Source organism: Carlito syrichta, unplaced genomic scaffold (genome assembly GCF_000164805.1).
Source record: "Carlito syrichta isolate Samal-C Ts95f unplaced genomic scaffold, Tarsius_syrichta-2.0.1 Scaffold303711, whole genome shotgun sequence".
Classification (NCBI taxonomy): Eukaryota; Metazoa; Chordata; class Mammalia; order Primates; family Tarsiidae; genus Carlito; species Carlito syrichta.
The window spans coordinates 76,993-86,616 of record NW_007247807.1 but is presented as its reverse complement, the minus strand read 5'-3'; positions in this window follow the sequence as shown (position 1 = coordinate 86,616).

Genomic DNA, 9,624 nt, shown 5'->3' with positions numbered 1-9,624 from the left:
AAAGGCGTATTCCATTTCCTGCGGTTGAAGTGCACATTATTTTATCTAATTGTGGCCATGGGAGGCTCTGACCCACTGACCCATCTGCTTCGTTTCTCCAGGCTGGAGCAGTCCTGGGCATCGCATTCCTGTGCAGATGCAAAAAGTGGCAGGGCCGAGGGACCTCTTGTCACAGGGTTAAGTCGTTCAAAGCAAGCCTCGTTCAGAGATGCTGACCGAAACCTAAAAAGCACAAGGACAACCGTTCGCGTATGGCGCCCACCGGGAGACCCAGCCACCAAGATGTTTTCCTCGGGTTTTGCTATACATCCTAACTCTTTCTGCCAGCAAAGTGGTCTATTTTGCCTGACACGCTGCTCTTTTTTCTTTTTTTTTTTTTTTGAGTTGGAGCCTCACTCTGTCACCCAGACTGGAGTGCAATGGCCCGCTCCCAGCCACCGCAGCCTCGACCCGCTGGGCTCCGGCGATCCTTCCGCCTCAGCCTTCCAAGTAGCCGGAATTACAGGCGCGCGCTACCATGCCCGGCTGATTTTTTGATTTATTGTAGAGATGAGGTCTCACTGTCCAGGCGGGTCTCGAACCCGCGGACTCAGTCTTTTTTCTAAAGAAGATCACATCTGTATAAAACACTGGATTTCCCAGTTGATTCAATTGTGTAGGAACTGCCTTGGCTAAGGCAATCCCACAGCAGGCCTGGTCATCCATGGAGTGACCCACGTCAACAGGAAAGCTGGCAAATCCTTCATGAACCAAGCTGAGCTAGATGGTGAACTGAGTAGACGAACCCAGCTCGTGAACTGAAGGACAATATGACTTTCACGAGGCCGACGTCCCCTGTGTGAATGAGAACGGATCCTGAGCTCTCCACGTGGGCTGGCGTGGCACCAGAAGGGTCTTGTCGGCGTGTGATGGAGGTCTCTTTGGGAGCAAGTGAGTTCATATAGCAAGCGACACGTGTCCAAGGTTCCCCAGAGTGAGCTGAGTCCTAGTCCCAACAGACAACTGTTCCAGAAGGCAGAGTAAGCGCTTGTTGAAGAAAGTTGACCAGAGCCTGCCTGGACTCTGCTGGATGACCTAGTCAGGCTCAGGGACAAGAGATTTAATTTGTGGTGACAGGCCAGCACTGGGCTTATGTTGTCGGCCGCATCTAGCGTCGTTTCCCCCAGTTTCCATGGTCCTTGCCATAGACTGAATATTTGTGCCCCCCCCAAAAACTCACATGTTGAAATCCTAACCCCCATGATGACGGCTGTCAGGAAATGGAGACTGTGGGATGCCCCTCCCATTGAAGGTCGAGCCCTGTCCACGAGACAGATGTCCTCGTCAAAGAGGCCCCAGAGTGTTCTCTGCCCTTTGTGCCACATGAGGACACAGCAAGATGGAGCCATCTGAGCACCAGGAAGCGGGTCTTCACCAGAGCTGAACGCACGGCTGCCTTGACCTTGAACTTGCAGCTCCAGAACCGTGAGAAGTCAATGTCTGTTGCTGCTAAGCCACCCTGCCCATACTTGGTTATAACAGCTCAAAGGACTAAAATTGGGCATCTCTGCCTTTCCCTGGGAAGCTTCCTAGAAAGTAAGAACATAGAAAGTGTGTGTGTGTTCTAGGATCGGGACATGTATGAATTGATTTGGGGTCTTTGGAAAGCTGGACCAGATTGATCTATGCATTCAACCATGTGTGCTGCCTACCCATGGTGGGCGCTGAATGAGACACAAGGCTTGAGTCTCGACACAATCAAGGCATCTCCCAAGTCCACATGCGCTGAACATTAAGTATAGACCAGACCGAGTTACTAACTTTTTTGTCTCCATCTGTTTGCATTATCCCCTGACTCAGACTTGTTGAAAACGGAGGGTGAAAAGGATAAACGTGGCCTGGTGGCGTGCCCACCTTATGTGAAGCTTGGGTTCCTCTGAAGCCTGGAACCTCTGATCAGGACCAGACCCATTTATCCCAATAATCAGGGATGCAAAGTAGATGTGAATTTATCAGTAAAACAGGAATGCCTCTCTGTCCTGAGAAACAACACCAGCTCAGGAATTTAGACCGGAAACACATCACACCACCTTACCTAATTGCCCTTGAAGTATACTCTCATACACCAAAAACATGTCTACTTCCACAACACATCAGGACACAAACTTTAAGACAAGTGGAGAGAAAGAAAGCTTCGATTCTTGTGCTCTCGAGCTCAGACAGGTGACACACAGACATAAAGCACTAAAGAAATTAAGAAGATTTAACAGAGGCAGCAAGAGATACATGGGTAGGTCACCTACCTGGGGAAGAAAGCCAGTTCAGCAGGCCTGAGAGAGGAGCAGAAAATGATGGCGACGGCTTCGGCTCCATCCACATGACTCCAGACTCTGCCTCAATCTTTCACTGACACAGTTTCATGGAGATAAATAAACCCACCTTTCTTCTCCCCGCAGGAAAGGCATTTCCACTGCCCTCTCCACAAATACCTGGTATCAGAAATCACATTTATCCACTTCTATAATGACACACATGGGCAGAAAGACACACTTTAGGACCTGACTGCTGGGGACATCAAGACATGCTTATTGCTTTCCCTAGAGTGAATAGCAGTTACATATTCGTGACATCGGAAATGCGCTTATTGGGTGAACATTTCCAGAAGAAGCCGAATTTAGACAAAACATCGATTACTCAATTCTGTTTATAGAACAGAGCTAAATGAGATAAGTTTTGGAAACTTGAAAACAATAAGAGAACTTAGAAAAATCAGGAGCCCATTTACTAAGTTCCTCATACTTCATACAAAAAGTAGACCGAGATGTGCTGATACATTTTTAAAACTATTTTAAGTGAACTATGTAAATGTATGTATTAACCACTGGGAGAATAAAAGGAAAGTAAGAAAGTTTCTAAAAGGCAGAAGGCGTAGCTAGGAGCTGTCCTATAAGTTACCAGATCATTAACCCTAAACATGCACCATCAGACACGGGCCAACTTTAAGCGGTGGAGAAAGGGGTGTAGAAGTTCTTAAAGGTGGTTGTATTCAAGGTACAGGAATCGTGGGAGATTTTATTTTCACAACAGAAGCTTCAAAATGGTTTAACAGCTTAATCCAAATATACGCATTAATCCTATAACGTAAAATAAATATGACTGTAAATAAGTCATAGCATATTCACGACAATAAATGTATGAATAAAGAAAGATGTTCAAGATATATTTTATGGGCAACTAACTTTTTACTGTGGTGAAATATGTACAACACGCAGTTCACCATTCTGGTCATTTTTCAGTGTACCGTTCAGGATGCATTCACTGCTGGGCAACTATCGCCACCACTGTCCCACAGAACTCGTCATCCTCCCAGACTAAAACTCTGCCCCCATTCCACAAAAACTCTCCATTCTCCCAAGACCCCGCCCCGGAGCCCACCCTCCTACTTCCTGTCTCTGTGATATTGACTCCTCTCGGGACCTCACATGACCGGAATCACGCAGTATTTGTCTTTCTGGGACGGCTTGTTGCACGAAGCACAGTGTCCTCAAAGTTCATCCATGTTGGAGCGTGTGCCAGCATTTCCTTCCTCTTGAAGGCTGAACGTTGGGGCGCCGTATGGGTGGACTCCATGCTGTTTATGGCTCAGCTCTTGATAAACAAACGTATGCTTGTATTCAGACGTGCATGCAGAATGCCGGCAGTTCTGGAGGGACACGCCGTCGCTGCCAGCTCCTGAGTGGGCGTCGGGTCTAGCTTCTCTGCCGCGGTGCACACCCGACCCCAGGCCTCGCCACCCCCAGCCCACCCCATCAGCCAGGGGGGCATTACAGACTTGCTGGGGGAGTTGCAGGGCCCCACCCCCACACCCCCGGGGCGTGAGTCACGGGGGACTTGTCAGGCCACTGCAGCGCCAGCGTCTGCAGCAATTCTTGGCACAGTGGAGGAACTCCGCAACCCCTGTGAATGAATGAACATTTGCAACGGTTATGCCTGGCCAGAGAATTAAAAACCCAAGAAACTGAGGAAGGGCAATGTGTCTTTTTACTTCTAATTCTATAAAATTGAATTTTTAAAATTGATAGCAAGCATTCTCGTGTAATTTTGAAAACTTTAAAAATGACAAATCCGCCGGGCTCAGTGGCTCAGTCTGTCATCCCGCGCCTTTGGGAGGCTGAGGTGAGGGGATGGCCTGAGCCCGCGGGTGCGAGACCCGCCTGGGCAGCGAGACCTCATCTCTACAATAAATCAAAAAATCAGCCGGGCGTGGTAGCGCGCGCCTGTAATTCCGGCTACTCGAAAGGCTGAGGCGGAAGGATCGCCGGAGCCCAGCAGGCGAGGCTGCGGTGGCCGGGAGCGGCCACTGCACTCCAGTCTGGGCAACTGAGTGAGACTCCAACTCAAAAAAAAAAAATGACAAATCCTCGAAGTAAATAACCCCTCATGCTAAAGGGGACCTGTCCCTGGCTGTCTTTCAGGCGCTCTTGGGGGAAGGGAGAGACAACAGCTTGGGGAGCTTCCAGCTGTGCCGAGTCGCTCGCTCCCCTCGAAAATATGTGCAGGTCCACACGGGCCCCGACACTAGTCCGAGGTGTCCCCCTCCTCCCATAGGAGGAAGAGAAACTTAAGACCAGGAAGGGCTTGCGTCTTGCTCCCAGCCATACCCCTAGGTCAGCAGTGCTGGCCCTCTGAGACATTCAGGACGTCGCTGAGTGTGTGACCACAAGCAGATGGCAGTAACACTGCAGAGGTGACAACACCGGCCCTGCAGCAGGCATGTGACAGGCAGTGGCCGGCAGGTGGAACGTTCTTTCTGCGTCAAGGAAGCAACACAGCCCAAAGACACGTGCTGTGTATCATTAATTCAGATCAATGCTCATTTACATTCTGTCTGGAAAACTGACCCGACCTTATTGTGAACAACTAGCCTTGTGGGTTGTTTCTGCTGGGAAAAGCTTGGTTGGGGAGAAAAGGGTTGAACTATTCAACACCGAACAGGTTCCAAGGAGGCCAGGCCGACATCCTGTTGTTGTTCTGAGAGGCCCTAAAAAGAATTCTTCGCGAGGGCCCTATGGAGCCCGGTGGCTGTTCATGAAAATACAAGCTGCCAGAGGAAGCAATTAGATGCTCGGGTCACGGGGGAGCGAGGGAAGAGGGGGGTGCTCCCACCAACCCGTGAGTCACATCTGGGTCCTGTGCAGCAGCCACAAGTTGCAAAACAGGAAGAAGGAAAAAAAAAGATTGGCAAGTGGCGACAGGGAGGCAAAAGTCCCCGCTCCCTGCAAGGCAGCAGCAGACCGGCAGAGGCCTGAGCTCTGGAGGAAGAGAGCTGAGAGTGAACAGAGGCAGAGACCTCGGTGTGCGGGAGTCGGGCCCGACAGGGCGTGCTGCTCCCCAGAAGCACCCCAGGGCACCCAGGGCAGGATTTGGCTGGAACTGGTGCAGGAAGCTGAGCCCTGCCATCTTCTGGAGATCGGCCAGCTCCTGGATACTGACTTCCTGAGGCAAAGAGACAGAAGGTGCTCCCTCCCTGCCTACCAGGAGCCCCCTCTAGTGTCCTGGGTGTTGATGTCCCGAGACCAAGGGGCAGAAGGCACCCCCCCGCCCCGCTCACCAAGGCCTCTCCTGTGTCCTGGCTCCTCCATCCTACGAGAATCACAGGCCCAACTGTCCTCCCCTGAGAGCCACCGACCTCCCACTGCGGCTGTTGTTCAACCTTTCACTGACAGGCTCCGAGGTGCTTTAAGGAGGTCATTCTCTTGTCAGGGGTAGCCTGCGGACGCTTCCAGAACAGCAGTGCAGGCCAGTGCATGTGTGCACGCACCGCCTCTCACAGAGAGCGAGCCAGAACTGTGCCTGCTGTGTGGCGCCGATGTGCCACGAAATCTATTGACGCCCAAGGCGTTCCGTGCTGCTTCCCCCAGTCCCTGCAGGCAGGGACGTGTGCTTCCTGGGGCCAGCAGGTCACCACGGGGTGGAGGCGATGCCAGGCGGGTGGGGTGTGCTGCTCTGGGGGGTCTTTTGACTCGACTCCGAAGGAGAGTCTGAGACAGAACTTCGTAGAAAGAAGGAGGCGTGCTGGGGAGAGAGGGCGGATGCCTTACGAGAGGGCCTGAGCTGGCCTCTGACAAGACACTTTACAAACTTTTACAGCCGTGATGAAGCAAGCCATGAGCTGAGAACCGAAGGCTGCAGGTGTCTAGCCACGAGTTTTGACGACCATCCTTCCACCTTCTAAGGTCACAAGGACCTTCGCAATAATTCAAGTTGTCCCCTGACTAGACTTGGGCTTGTCTTAGAGCACCGCGTTTGTGTCTGGGGTAACTCTCTGTGGTTTCTGTGATTTCCTGCACCAGTAGCTCCACCTTCCAGCCCACAGGTGGTCAGATCTGGTTTGCCTGGTCAGTGGAATGAAGGCTGCGCACCAATAAGAAAGTTGTCTGAACGCTTGCCTTATTCTGATTTAAACTGCCTACAAGAAGCCTGTCTATGTCTAACCTGCACTGGACATCCTGCCTCAAACTGAGTGTTTGCTTTCCATAAAAACCAATCCTCTGCCCGGTCCTTGGTTTCCTGTGCGTGGGCGGGGGGCAGCTTTAGAAGGGACTGGTTAGTGCTGGCGGAATCTTCTCTGCGTCTGAGTCAGCGATTCCCACGGACCAACCTGCTCCGCCACCCAGCAGGGTGGCAGGCGGCTGTCCCGGCCTCTCTTCAGCCCAAGGGTCTTGCTAAGTGCATTTCCTTCTGAAGGATGTGGTTTGCCGGGTCGCTGCGAGGACTGTCCGCGCTGGCTTAAAATCCCATGGCATCCGTGTATAAAAGACCACACGTGTGGCAGAAGGTCAGGGCGAACACGCCTCACCAGCCTGCCTCTTCCGGAAGTCCCCATGCCAGAGCTGGACCCCCGCTTCCTGCTGGCCCTCAGGGGTGTGAGAGGGGTGTGTTTCCAGCAGCAGTACCGCGTTCCCCGCCCCCACGGTGAGTGGCCAGCAGCCCACGTTCCTCCTCGGACCACCCGATCACCACTGAGCACTCGTCCGCAGAATACCCGGAGGGCCCAGGCCTGACCACCACACAGGTGAGGCTAGCCCAAGACTGTGCTGTTAGGGGCGGTCCCCAAATTCAAGGCCGGGGAAGGTTGAAGGGATCAGGCAGATCATAAGGGAAGAGAATGAGGTTTTTTTGTTTGTTTTTTGGATCAGGGTCTTGCTCCGTCACTCAGGCTAGAGTGCAGTGGTGCGATCATAGCTCATTGCAGCCTCCAACTCCTGGGCTCAAGCAATCCTCCCACCTCAGCCTCCCGAGCAGCTGGAACTCCAGGCATGCCACCAAGCCTGGCTAATTTTTTAAAACATTTTTTTTGTAGAGACAGAGTCTCACCAAGTTGCCCGGGTTGGTCTCAAAAACATCTAGCCTCCCCCCTCCTCAGCCTCCCGAAGTGCTGGGATTGCAGGTGAGCCCAGCTGGAGACTGAGTTTTGAGAGAGGGATAGGACAGAGCTGTCTGGTCTGCCTGGCGGGTCCTGACTCTGTGGGTGTTTCCACCCTCCCTCCATAGTATCTTTGTTTCTAGCCTGTGTCAGGTGCTGGGTGAATAAACCACTGGCCTGCAGGTGTCCCTGGCTGTCCTGTAGAGGAAAAACACCACAGAGAAGGGCACTACACACACACACACACACACACACACACACACACACACACACACACACACACACACACACACACTAGTGTGAACACATTCATATTCCGAGGCTCTTGCGGAAGAAACAGATTCAAATTTAGTGAACCCAGCAGGGAGCCTAAAGTTCAGGTCTCTAGAAACCCCAGGACTGCTGACCCGGAACCATCCTGGCAGGAATTAAACGTCTTGCTCCTCCCACCTGCCGCATGGCAGGGTCTCCTGGGGAGCTTTACAAATTGCCTTTGCCTAGGCACCCCCCCTCTGCTTCTGATCTAACTGGTCTGTGGTGTGGGCCAGGCTTCAGAGGGTTTAAAACTCCCCGGGTGAAATTGATGTTTAACGAGTGGACCTTGAAGGTAGATGCACCGGGAACAGTCATCCACAACCAGTGGCAAACTGGAGAATTCCAGCCAAGCTTTATTTATCTTCTTCTGCCACTTACGGACTCCCGAAAAGCCTGAGTCCTGAGTAAACTTCCGATCACAGAAACACATCTTTGTTTCGCTTCATCTTTGGAACAGGTGATTTCTGTGCCAATAACACCGGCTACCTTCCACACGGCCCTGGGTCTAGAACAGGGCCAAAGAGGATGAAGTCTGCAGCAAACAGGCTGACCGGGGCCTGGGAGAGAGTTCGCCGGGCAGGAAGGGATGCTCAGAGTAGCCCCTCTCCTGAGGTCAGGAGACCCCTCTGCCTCCACCTGGTTCAGCCCTCTCAGCGCCTGACCTCAGCTGCACTACCCAACGCAGAGACCTGGAGTTATCACTTAGGATCTGGGTCAGCTGAATGCAGCAAACAGAAGACCCATGGGCCACGTGACACAGAAAGCGTCTCCTCTACCCAGCCAGGAAGTCCGGAGGTGGCGCGTCGGGCAGAGGTGACAGCGTCCTGGGCGTGGGGGTCCAGGCTCTTCTATTTCATCTCCATGCTCTGCCTCATGGGCAAAAATGGCGGCCCAAATGCCAGCCAGGACCTCCACACCGCGGCCAGGAGGAAGGGCGGGGAAGCTTCGGCGGTCTCTGTTAAAGAAGTCGGTTAGGATTTAGTCCTGTTCCTTCCTAGCTGCAAGGAGGGCTGGGAAGTGCTGTCTTTGCTGAGGCTGAAACACCAAGCTACAATGTCAGAGCCTTTCACCACGGGGAAGAAGAATGCACACTCGAGCCACCAGCGGCTTGAACAGTCCTTTCCTGACACTACTCGACATCCTGTATCTCTTCCCTGAGTGATACGGAGCATCTATGGCGTGCACTGTGAGCCAGGTACTATGCTAAGCATTTCATGCCATTGCAGTGTTGAGTTCTCACACAACCCCACGAGGGAAAGTTGGCAGAATCAAAATGGAGTTGCTTGTGTTTAAGGCCTTGACAACTAGGGCAGGGAAGGTCACGAAAGGGAGAGTTCTCACGGGTGAGACCATCGCAACCCTTCTCAAAGAAAAGACCTCTGTGAGGCCTTAGACTGGCACCTCCCTTGTTGATCCTTGAAGCCAAGAATACTTACCTCAAAACAACTATGCAAGCTTCATCTTCTCTTTTTTTTTGAGTCAGAGTCTGACTCTGTGGCTCAGGCTGGAGTGCAGTGGCATGCTCACGGCCACCGCAGCCTCAACCTGATGGGCTCAGGCAGTCCTTCTTCCTCAGCCTTCCAAGTAGCTGGAACTACAGGTGTGAATCACCATGCCCGGCTAATTATTTTTCGATTTGTTGTAGAGATGAGGTCTCAACGAGTTGCCCAGGCTGGTCTCGAACCTCCGAGCTCCAGCAATCCTCTTGCCTCCGCCTCCCAAAGTACTGGGATGACAGGTGTGAGCCACCGTGCCTGGTTTGCTCATCCTCTTTTAAAACCATTAATCTCTGTTTACCTCCCTGAATAAACAAACGCATACCCACTGCAATGCCTGTTCCCAAAGAAACAACATTTTCTTGTAAAGAGTTTCCCTCCCTTGTTACTTGGATTGACAGCTTAGGC